At 35.3% G+C, this 12,337-nt stretch overlaps 1 protein-coding gene and 1 long non-coding RNA gene across 3 annotated transcripts in view; one reads left to right on the plus strand and one right to left on the minus strand.

The window, feature by feature from the left end:
• The window catches only part of RAB3C (RAB3C, member RAS oncogene family), a 121,482-nt gene that overhangs the window by 66,150 nt on the left and 42,995 nt on the right, over positions 1–12,337 (plus strand). The window lies entirely within an intron of this gene.
• Positions 1,361–8,796, minus strand: LOC141727235 (uncharacterized). The gene is made up of 4 exons (XR_012578292.1): positions 8,700–8,796; positions 6,863–7,059; positions 5,004–5,082; positions 1,361–2,807 (listed from the first exon to the last, which is right to left on the minus strand). It is a non-coding gene; the product is annotated as an uncharacterized LOC141727235 (long non-coding RNA).

A 12,337-nucleotide genomic window follows, 5' to 3' on the forward strand; every position in this document is an offset into this window, starting at 1 on the left:
TTACAGTGCTTTGTACACAGCAAGAGAAAACAAAATGTTATATCAATTAAAAAGCAATTCATACAGAACAGGTCCCTTGGAAAACCATAATACTGACAAAACTGATTTCAGGCCCAGTTTGGCAGATAAAACTGCATGACATTTTCAGTTTTTCAATATCGGCATGATATCCCTAGTTTTGTTTTTAAAAGAGGCCATTTAGATAATGCCTGGAACAGGCTTACCTAGAGACAGAGGCAAAACAAAGTTAAAAAGATCAAAATAGATATATTTAACAAAGGACCTTCAGATATATTAAGGGCAGACAAAGCCTCCCCAAGAGGCTACACCCAAAATGGACCATGGATATGAGCTTTTCAGACAGATATAAATTTAGTCTATTTTCACATCAGGGGTTTATTCTCCAATTTTTGCTTCAGGTAATGAAATCATATTCCCCCAGTTTGCTCCCCCTACCACTATTCACTTTTGTTTATACATTTCAGGGCCTGGGACAGAGGGTGTCCTTGGTTCTGAGGCTTGCAAGGATTGGTTTGTCTGTCCACAATGCGAAGAGATCTTACTAACACTATGGAGTTCAGAGTCCAGTACAGGATCTGAAAATATTAAAGTTAAAATCTTAAGGTACATTGAGTGAGAAAATGAGCATCTGTCACCACTTCATCTGTCATGAGGTGGTTGCTTTTTCCTGTTGTTCCTGGAGGGAAAAACGCTGTAATAAATCCATATTAATTGAACACATTGAATTCTTACTTAGATATGTGTGTACATTAGCAGAGCCAAAGTGTGCTAAAGAAAGCAAAAATAAAGGAAAAAAATGAAGTTAATTCTGCTTCAAAACAATCCTGAAGAAAGGACAAGACTCTAGCAGTTTCTTTTGGTGGTCAGTGAGAGGAGCCTGTGTATTACAGCACGCTTGTTACAAGCCAGGGAGCAGCAGAACTGACTGTTACAGCCTCTGGGAGAAAGAGAGAGAGAAAAATATGAGCCAGGCAGAATGGGCGGGAACGCAGGCCCTCCTTTGATGTAATATTTAGCATTAGTCCTTTCAGTATAACAGAGCTGAGTGTTACGGCCACTGGGAGAAAGGGAGAGAACAAAATATGAGCCAGGCAGAATGGATGGCAATGCAAGCTTTCCTTTGATGCAATATTTAGTATCAATCCTTTTGGTTTTGCTTGCTTGGAAAGAATCAGCAAACACACATTAAGACTCAATTACAAGAAACCTGCACCTGCAATTAAAAAAAAAAAAACAAAAAGGGAAAAAGAAATGCATAGATTAAAATTGTTTACGTAAACTGTGGTAAAGTTGAGCAAAATATTACATATTTTACTGATTACATAGATATAACTTTGATACATATATAAAAAGATATATATATATATATACATAAAATATATATATAGATATATTTTTATATAGATATATAAAAATATAACTTTTGCATTGTATTTTTAGATGGAAAATTGAAATTTGCAATTTTAGCCACTCTCCTTATTTAGTGCATCCTTTTAAATCATATTTTCTGAGCTTTTAAACTACAAATGCTCAATTCTTTGCATAGAAGTTAAAGTTATAATTCTAAGCCGATTTAAACAGATTTCCTTCATAGATCAAGGAAAATAAGTGTTGGTAGTTTATCTGAACTACAAATGCTTTTTCAGTTTTTAAAATCTTCTCAGAGTTTTGTTCCCTATGCATACTTGAGTAAGTAGATTACAAAAAATAGAGAGAAGTAACTAAGAATGATTAGGAAATGTTGCCTCTAGCAACTCATACAATATCTGCTAATAGACAGTTATATTCTGAATGTCATGGGTGTTTAAAATGACTTTCCAGTCTCCATGGAAACTCTACTGAGTTAGTTACTGCAGTCACAGCTTAGATATATAAACAAAAGCAAGGGTATGATGGCTAGAGGGAAAGTCTGCGTTTATCTGAGATTGTTAAAGGGCTTTTCACAGTGTCTACCATAGCAAACCAGTCTTCCAATCCACTGGGCTATTAAAAATCCAAAACCTAATCTTTTTCTCACATTTAAGTTTGGATTTTATACTTCAAATAGTTAATTTGGTGTCTTCAATTTGCTTTCCCAAAAGAGAGAACTTTCATATTTTCAAGAATTTTGGGATATGTTACAAGCTGTTTATGAGACTATCTAAACTGCAAGCTTTGAACTAAAGCTGAATTAGATTTAATTCCAGTTCTATTCTCTCTTTCACAGTGAAGTTATACAAGGAAATCTCTTCAGAGATTACAATAGCTGTCCTGCCAGTTTTATTTGAAGTATTCCAGGAGGAAGAAGGGAGGTGTGGAAGAGAGTGACAAACTGTGATTCTCTTTAAGATTCCAAAAAGTGATACTGATCTACTCAGCAGACAGGGAGTACAGACAGAGAAAGTGAATGGTCTGAGGCCCTGTCTCCTTTTTGGAGAAGATGGCAAATTCCCAAATGAACAGAAAGGAAATTTTAAAAGAAGGCATCTGAAAAAATAAGTAGGTCCTCTAAGTCAGCCAAAGGGAAGCAAAGATGTTTGTCCAGAGTGAGTTATGCTGAAGAGTTTGGTGGGGTTTACGTTTGTTTTCTTTTGTGGTTTTTTTTATGTATTTTTTGTTTCTTTGCTTGTTTTTTGTTTTATTTTGTTTTGTTTTGTTTTGTAGAGAAGAACCAGAATGTAATCAGACATCCTTCTGAGCTTTCCTCTAGCCAGATTCTGTAGTGGGTGAAGGGCAGAAACTTGCTGAGGGCCACAGTACTTGCAGAGGAATGGGGATCACAGACCTGTGGGAGATATCACAGGGACCTGTGGGAAGCAGAAAATGCCATTAATCAGAGGGAGTTTAGTGAGAGCTGTGGAATGAGGCAGCTTGAGCACCCACTGTGATTGGGATGAGGAAGGTGGGCTCACACACTAAAATCACTGAGGAATGGTTGCTAGAAGCTTGTCTTTGTTTGGTATTTATTTTATAGATCTTTATTTAATTCATATGTGCCCTCATGCTGATTTTCCTCCTTAGTCTCTATTGCATCATTTTAAAAATAATTTTTCACTGTTTTCTGGCTGTCTTCCATATCCTCTGTTTTTGTTGCGGTTAGTTTTTCTCCTATGTCCAGAACACCAACCTTTTCTTGGGAAGCATCTTCCAAAAAAAGAGGTTTATCCTCTCCTCACTTAACTGGTGAAAGATATTGTGGGAAGACTCAAAGGAGGAAGGAAAAAGGCTTTTGCTAGAAAGAAAAATTCTGAGACTGTGAACACTTCATAAAATAGAAGTAGATTTGTAAAATACATTTAAACAAATCTTGAATTTTTTTCTGTTTTTACTTAGAGTCTGCCAGAGCCCACTCATGAACACGTGTATTTCTGGAAAGTTTCTGACACAGATTTTTTGCATTTCAGTCTGATTTTTTAAAATAATAAATTGTTGAAGTTTACTTTTCTAACTGCAAAGGTTATCTTGAAAACAATGCAACAAAAGACCAAACTACAGTATTTCAATATTGATCTGGTGTATTCGTACCACAAATCAGAAGCTGATAATGACGGTCCGTTCTCTACAAAATTGTTTACTTAGCACTGACAGCTAGCAGGCACTTTCAAAGAACACTCAGCTCCAAACAATGGGCTTCTCTAGCCCATTGTCCTGTGCAGAGGAAATGTTTAAGTTTTCTTTTACAGCTTCCAGACTAAAGCTTCCTCATCTGGAGCTACCTTATTCCCTAGGCACAGACAGAGCTTGCTGTTTTCTCTTGCGACTCAGACAGACAGAATGAACTGAGGTAGTGTTTTGAAGTGTGAAGTTGCATTGTATGCACATGTTGGATTAAGATGCTCTTCTATCACCCCACAGATTGCACAGATCCCTGTCACAACTTCATTTCCTGCAGGTGATTTTTGCCTTTGTTAAGGCAAAAGTCTCCTTGTGTGCAGCATTCTCACCAATATATAGTCTATTGGAACCAGTTTATAGATTTATTTAATAAAGATGTTGGAGAAAATTAATTAAAATTAAACTGCAAGACCTGTCAAGGTGAATTAAAATGTAGGCTGATTCTTGTTTTGTAGAATATTTAATTACCTCATTCTATGATGTATATGTGTGTACAATATGCTTCTATATTTTCTATGTTTATTCACTTTTTTAAGAGTCAATCAGAGTGAATACTGATCTCTTCTAAACTTGGATTGACTTGGACTAAAATTTTGACTTCAATTTTGCAAAAAAAGAATAATATTCTATCAGTAAAAGCCATAAGGTTGTGAATGGCATGATAAAGTAACTGTTGGGATATTTGAATATATCTAAGTTTTTTTTAATTTGGGATTACTCATATTACTGTTAACTAAAAACTCTCAGAAAATTGGAGCTGCTTTCTTACATGGTAATATTTCAACAGAAGAAGAAGTTCTGTACATTCATTATGAGAATCCTGGGAAGGGAAAAACTTAATAACAAAAATGGTTGGCTTCACTTTTCAGCATTATTAAGTCAATCATTCAATACGGATTTCATAACCTTCATTTTATATTGCATTGGTTTTTGGAATTTTTTGTTTATGCTGAAGGCATTGTTGCGCTTTACTGGGTTGACTTAATTGAAAACTATTGATTCATTACACTGGTTGTTCTCCTTTTTTATTTTTTCTTTTTCACAATCATGGCCAGTTCCATATACATAAAAACATGGTAGACAGAGCTGAAGTCCTCCACACTTAAAAACCAGATCTTAAATGTCTTTTGCTTTTACTTTTTCAGCTATAATTAAGGCCATCAAGGATGGAATCAGCCAATCCCTCTTAACTGTGTGCCTGAAAATATGAATACTTGGAGTATTACTTATTTAATAATTATCATTTAATCAGCATTTTTTGCATTTCCTTTGGTTGCCATTTCACAATCTGTTATTTTTAATTGAAGTCTGTATTCATAAAAAACCTCAGGAATCTAAGGAAATGAAAGGGGAGATTATTTTCATTTTTGTAAAGAACATATACATACCTTACCATGAAGTATGTAATTTTCTTCTGAGCCTAAGCAATGAAATCTTCTGGGAATGTCCTCTGGTTTTTTTTAGCATCTAAAACATGGGAGAAATGGGAGTGGAGTAAGGCGAATCAAAAGACATGAAAAAATTGAGATGAAATCTTTGCTGTTATATCAGGTGACTATTTTGTTGTGGTTTTATTCTGATTAATTTCTGTTCGCATAAAAGTGTAAACCAGGATATTTGGCGGATGAAGATTGTTTGGTTGGGCTCTGGCTTTTGGGAAGATGGCTATATAATAAAGAAGAAAAAAGCCTGACTGCAAAATAAGAGGCCTAAATTAAATGTCTAAAGAATGAAGGTGTGGGGGTGGCATGTGTGTTAAGAGTGAGATAGTGAGAACTGTACTTAAGAAGCATAGGAAAAACATAGTAAGAATCACTCTTCTGAGGAAAGAGAATTAAGAAATAGAGTTGTTCTGGTGGGCTTTCATCAGGGCTGCAGCACTGCCTGTTCTCATTCCAGACGCTCCCCTTTTTGTGAAACTCCAGTGTCCCCATGGATGTCTGACAAGCAGTGCACATTTTGTGCATTTGTGCACCTTTTGCTCACCATGATGCAAAAGGTCAGTGCTGCTCAGCTTGTAGCCAAGGAAAATTTTAAGGAGAGCAAGCTACCATGCTTAGAAGCGACGAAAGTTTTTCTGTTCAGCCAGGGCAATACAAGGACTTGCCAAGCTTCCTGGACTGGCAGCATCCTTGATGCCGCCACCAGAACTTTAGACCTCTATGGAATGAGGCTTAATAATAAATCAAGGTATAGATGAATTCCAGAAAAATTATAAGGAAAAATATAATGTTCAGGGGAAAAAAAACATATGACTCCCACATATAAAACTGTGGAGATGAAAAAGAAAAATAAAATACAGTGAGCCTGTTTTCTTTCTCCAAATATTTTTTCCTCTTCTCTGTGTATTAATATTCACTGCAGCAGCAGTGAAGATTCATTTATTTAACCACAAGATGTGATCATGTGTCTGTAACTTAGTGAACAGCTAGCAAATGTATTATAAGCTGGTAACACAACAAACACTGGAAAATGTGTTGAGCAAAGCACATCCAAACATTTGGTGTCTTACATGCATTGAAGAGAGAGACACTGGGTTTTAAAGCATCTTGAAAAACTGCAGCCAGCATGTTACTTTTCATGGTAACCAAAAGGATGTGGCCACATTCCTTCCACAAACTTCTTAGGTCATTTGCAGATCAGCATTAGTACTGTTGTTTTTTTGGCTATACCTCTCTGTTGCAAAAGAGTGTGATTTGAATGATGCAAGGAATGCATTCAGAGTGCTTCATTGTCATTTTTAAAGGAGTACTTGGAAAATTAGCAGTGGAACACCATTTTTCACTGTCTAGAATTGAAGAAATAATTGAGTTTCATCTCTCCAGCTTAAGTAACTCTGCTTTTGATGTCCAATGTCATTTTTCCCTGGTACATTTCAAGATGATTTTTGCTGTTGCTGATCTGTACTGAGCCATGAGGAAAAAAAAAGTCTAGGGAAGAATGGGTTCAGAAGCATGAAAAAAAAATGTTTTACATAAAATTCATACGCCATTGACAGATGTTTTAGGAAAGAAAGTGTTAATCTGTTCAGTGAGACAGATTTAATTAGACTAATAGAAGCATATGAGGATGAGGGCTCTAAAATATATTACTTATACTTATATGTCAATACCTAACAGGAAAAGCAGACTAGCTTTGGGACATTATGAACTGCAAAGAGATTATAGCCTAATTGTTGACAGTTCATCCATATGAATGATCTTTATGATGGATTTTCCGACCCTTTTGTAAGAGTGTCAACCATTACCTGGTCAGAACCCAGTACACACTGAAGAAGGACAAAGAAATAAATGCTCTGATAATAACTTTAAGTTGTGCTCTGCCAGATACGTGCCCAGTGTTTTAAAGACAGGTGGGTCCCTGTACACAGATAGGGAGCACATCCGATTGGACTAGCAGCTGGATACATAGCTTGGCTGGGAAAGTTCTGATCCTGTGTCCAAACTGAAAAAAAAAAAAAAAAGTAAAAAAAAAATTAGTCTGTCTGAGCATCTTTTTACCTCCAAAAGAGTATTTTTACCTGAGTAAGAAAGGAAGAATGGGGAGAGGTTAGTGTGAAATACCAGAGTGAAATAAATAATTTGTTCTCTCTTAAAACTGGAAACACTTTTTGATGAAAGAGATTGTGTAGCTTTCAAAGGACTCAATTTTGTTTTGTTTCCATAGGCTGAGGTTCAGAAATACTTTTTTTTTTTGCATTTTAATTGTTTTCAGATCAATACCTTGATAGCCAAAAAATACCCTATTTTTTAAAAAAATGCAAGTAATATCACAATCTCAAGAGCAAGTAGAAAGAAATGCTAAGGTTTATGATATTCTTAAAGAGAATATGCAAAAATATAACCTTTAATATGTTTCCTAGAAAGAAACATATCCTACCACAAACAAATCTACCTGGAAATTACTAAAAAATGTATGGCTTCAGACATATGATATATACAATGAGCTTAACAATGACTCTTAAGATTATGTTATCATTAGAGATGATGATATGAAGTAACTTCACACAGTTTTCAATTATTTCCTTCACTCTGCAGGTCCAGTTGAATTTAATTTGTGAGTTCTTTTGCCTTGCTTTCTTTCTGCTCCTTGCCTTGCTTGGAAAGCTTGGGCTTTCAGTGATTCCAAAGAATATAAAATGAATACACTCAAAATAGTTTGGACCAGATAATTGATATATGCACCAGACAGGCAATCTGACTGCTTCTGGGATTCAATATCATGTCCCTTTGTGTAATGCTGCATTGCACTGTATTATTTAGACATCCAGACTATCTAGGAGGCTCCCTAAATCAGTAACACATGGTCCTGTACACCTGCTGTCCATCTGTATTTGTGTGTTTATCAACCCTACAATAATGATCCTTTTTCCATTTTCCTGTATGCTGAAGTTTTGTAGAATATGATGAGAAAGGTCTATTGATTTAGTTACAGTTACCCTTCTCGTGCTAATGCACTGCATTCAAGGTCTTCACAGATCTGACTGCTGGTTGTATTAGGCTTCATGAAAAAATGCTGTGAAAAATGTCAGTGCTCACAAAAATAAAACAAACCCTTGGAGCTGAGATGGTGGAAGACAAAATAAACTAAACATCTGCACTTATCTCAGGAATTCTATCTGCAGTTTAAAGTTTTGTAATGGGATGGGAAGTGGCTGTTTCCATAAAAAATATTTTACCTATATTAATGAAATAGTTATTTGAAATAAGATAATATATTGACCAAAATGTTTTTAGTGTTAACAGGTAGTTGTGAATGCTGGAAACAAATACATTGGAAACAAATTCTTGTTGAGAAGATGATGACATCCTTCTTCCCGTTTTCTTTTCTGTTCTCAACTATTTTTTTCACTCAAAAGGCTTAGAGGTATAGAGGAAACAAAGTAATGCATTTAATCAGTAAATAAAGATTCAGTGTTGATAGGAAGACTTTTTCTATAAACTTTGCATATATAGTTCCACCTTAAATCCATACAGCAGCTGGAAATAGGTCAACACTGAGTATCTTGTTGTTTTATGAAAGAATTCAAACCTGTTTCCAAGGTAACCAATCCCATCCTCTGCAAATCTCTGCCGTGCTCCTACCTGTTTTGTGAACTGAATGCTTTTCTCATTTCCTGAGGTATAGCTTGAACTTTAACACACGCATGTACGCGCACACCACATGCTGCTTTGTTTCCACTGTGATGAAAGAGACAACAAAAGTAAATAGGAGTTAGTTAATATTTAAACTGTTAATGCAGGTGGCTCAGTAGCACATTCATAGAGCTTTTGTAAGTAGTGCCAAGCAGCCCTTGAACAAACAGCTTTTACAGGAATGGCAGATTAATTTTGGATGAATTTCTGGGTACCTGGCCATCAGGTCAGCATTGTCTCCTTTGTTCTCTGCTCTCCACACACACTAGGAAGGATACTCTATTCTGTGGAGAGTAATGAAGATGTGTCAACAGAGGCAAATGATATTCAGTAATACCATTTGGTGCATAAACTGCCATGTCTCTATCATGTTAGTTGCTCCACACATCTGCATATAAAGGCAGAACATTTATTTTATCAAGTTTTCTTTGCACATTCTAAGTACATTGACGCACATTCTAAGTACATTGACACACATTAAAACATTTTCTGCAGAAGTTCAGAAAGATCATTTTTTGTTTTAAAGGTATGGTTTATTTTGAGACAGCAAGTCTTTGAGAAGATTGGAACACAAAATATGTGGCAGTTGAACATAGTATAGAATAAAGGAGATGTGTCAGGCACTAAAAAACTTCTTGCGAAAATATCTTCTTTAATCTGGAAAAACTGTGAACATGATACCTCACTGAGGATGTTCTGAGTATTCCCATTATATTAAAGAAAGCATATTCAACTTAATATTTCTTTTGCCTTATTTATTTACTTATTGACCACTCAGGCAGTTTAGAGTTTCCTAAATGGTTGGCAGAGTAAAGTAAAACAAAGTAATTGCTGCAAGATGAAAACCAACTGCTTCTGCTCTGATCAATAGGATTGTTAGGATCAACTCTATAGCTAATTTTTAATGGAGGACTTCATAATGATATAGAACATTGTTGATCTACTAATCTATTAATATACTAGTATTAATACTAGTATTAACCAAAGAATTTCTGTCTGTCTTCAGTTATTGCTAATACACTTCCTTGAAGTGTGATACACAGTTTTGATTTAGCTTTTGGATATTTAATTTGTTATCTGAAAGGTGACCAATTGTATCACCTAGATAAATAAGCTTAGACTCCCTGTGAGAGAGTGTCTCAAATGAAGGAAACAGGCGATTCACTAAATTCAATTCTACAACTGCAGGAGTGAATACACTGTTCTTCCATGCCTTCCATTTAGCTTGTAACACCAAGGATGATCTTAAGGTTTGAGAGTGTCCTGGTTCCAGCCAGGACAAGAGTTTGTTGTTTTTTTTTTTTTTTTGCTGTAGTCAGGAGGGGCATAGCTGACACATGAAATTTATTCTGTACAAGCTCACAGGTCATTGCTGGGTGAGTTTCTTCTAGGCAGAAGGGATTCCCTCTGGTAAAGAAAACACGATGGATGTAGCCAACCAGTATCGTTTATTATTGGTTGCTTTGTTTTGGTTTTTTTCCCTACAGAATTTGTTTCTTTTCTTATATCCTCTGTCATTAGTATGGCTGTTCTTGTTCATTTTCTCATCTCATTTCTGTTTCCAGTAAATTACTTTTATCTCACCCTGTAACCTTTGCCTTTTGTGTCTCCAGTTCCCAACTCCATCCTACTGCAGCAGGAAGCAGGAGGTGAAGAGATGCCAGAGACAGTGATATGTGGTTTTGGAGAATCTCACTGAGAGCACTGAACCTAAAACACAGCAGGGAGGAAGTTATGATTTGTTTTCTATTGACAGAATTAGGAGCAGAAAGCCACTGCCATAAGTAAACATCAAGACCTGATATTGCTCTGGGTAACTAATGAACGTGACCTTCAGAAGCATTTACCTCTGCAACTGAAGCTGTGCACAGTTTCAGTGCAAAGTGCACAGTTCAAGGAGAAGCAGTGAAGTTAATTCACGTTAATTTTATAAGAAATCATATTTCTCTGCCTCTTCTGTTAAATGTCTTTACCAACTACCATGAAACATATCTGCCTGTATCATTTGGAATGCAAAATACAGCATTCTACATAGGCATATTTATTTTAATATTATTTATATTGCAATTTTATTTAATTAAAGCTGTTCATATAGCCATGGCATCTTTCTGTCTTCTATAATAACCTTACACATTTTGGCTGCAGGACACATTGTGTTATTTTAAAAACTGCTTATTATCTTGGTCATACAGAAAAATGTAATTTGTGTTCAGTAAATTCCTCTTTTAAAGAAGTTTTGCTGCTTACCAGTAAGAATTGCTGTTGGTGAGTACTCAGGTCATTACTGGATGAGGTTTTTTCACTTTTGATCTCTATTTATACTTCTAGTCCAAAGTTAATTTTTGTCTCTGCTCATGCCTAGCACCTTCAAACTCTTAAAAATCTATTTACTTTCTGTTGGTGTTGCACATTAATCAATGTTCATTTGTCTTTGACCCTTCAAATCTGTGTAAAGTTAGATGATTAAGCCATATAATGTGTTGTTTTTTCTCATAATAGAATCAATCTCTCTTAACTTTGAATCTCTCTTAATTTAGGTTTTAGTCCAAGCTTGCCACCAAGTCTCTATGAAAAGCGAATAAGAGAAATAAGAATCTGGGAGGCTTTATAGTGACTATGCAGTGGGTTGAACTGCTGTGTTTGCTATGACTGAGGAAGGACTCAAAGCACCTGGATTCCATTGGATGTTGAGGCTTTCAGATGCTGAAATTAAAATATTGAATTCTAGCCTTGCCATATTTTATTTTGGATTTAGGATTTCTCACAGCTCCACATAAAAAACTGTAGACATTCAGGACGAAAATATCCATCTGAGGGTACTTTTTTTTCTTTTCATCTGTTTGGAGTTTTAAAAAAATGTCTTAGAGTATTCTCTACTGTTACTTCATCTATCATAATTTCTAAATTCAGATTATAATCTAAGATTATAATCCTTTATTATTTTTCCCAAGATTCTAATCCTTTGTTCCCTCTTGGTTTTTTCCTCTATAATCTCCTAATTTGTCTCAAAACTGTGGCATTAAAATATAGCAAAAGTCCAGAGAATACTTAGTGGAATGAATAGTCCTTGTTCTTTATAATACCTCTTAATTCTGTCAGGCATCAGATTTGTTTTGTCACTTTGTAACCTGCACTGTTTTTGGTCACTACAGCACCAGTCTTCTTTTCTTTAGAAACACTATCTAGTCAGTTGTCTCAAAGCTCATATTTATTTATTTTGTCTCTTTTTCCAGAAGGTAGCACCTTGCACTCACTTGTATTAAATTCCATCTCATTGATTTCAGATTGCTCCATCAGTCTAAAAAAGCCACTTAGAATTCAGATCCTGTTCACTGAAATTCTTGCAGATACTTCTGTCCAGCATGGCCTCTACAGAATTAATCAGTGTATTTCCTATTTTGTTATCCAGATTATTAGTATAATAAATGGAATTGGCATGCCATGTTCAGACTGCCTTTCTAGCTTCAGTGAATAATTCCTGCTAACCTGAGAGCAAGTTTTAAATTTTAAAATTAATTTAAATTTTTTTAATTTAATTTTTTTTCAGAATCTTCTCTGCATGTTTACTTTAGTGCTATACAGAAAAT

The sequence above is a fragment of the Zonotrichia albicollis genome, chromosome Z (assembly GCF_047830755.1).
Source record: "Zonotrichia albicollis isolate bZonAlb1 chromosome Z, bZonAlb1.hap1, whole genome shotgun sequence".
Taxonomy (NCBI): domain Eukaryota; kingdom Metazoa; phylum Chordata; class Aves; order Passeriformes; family Passerellidae; genus Zonotrichia; species Zonotrichia albicollis.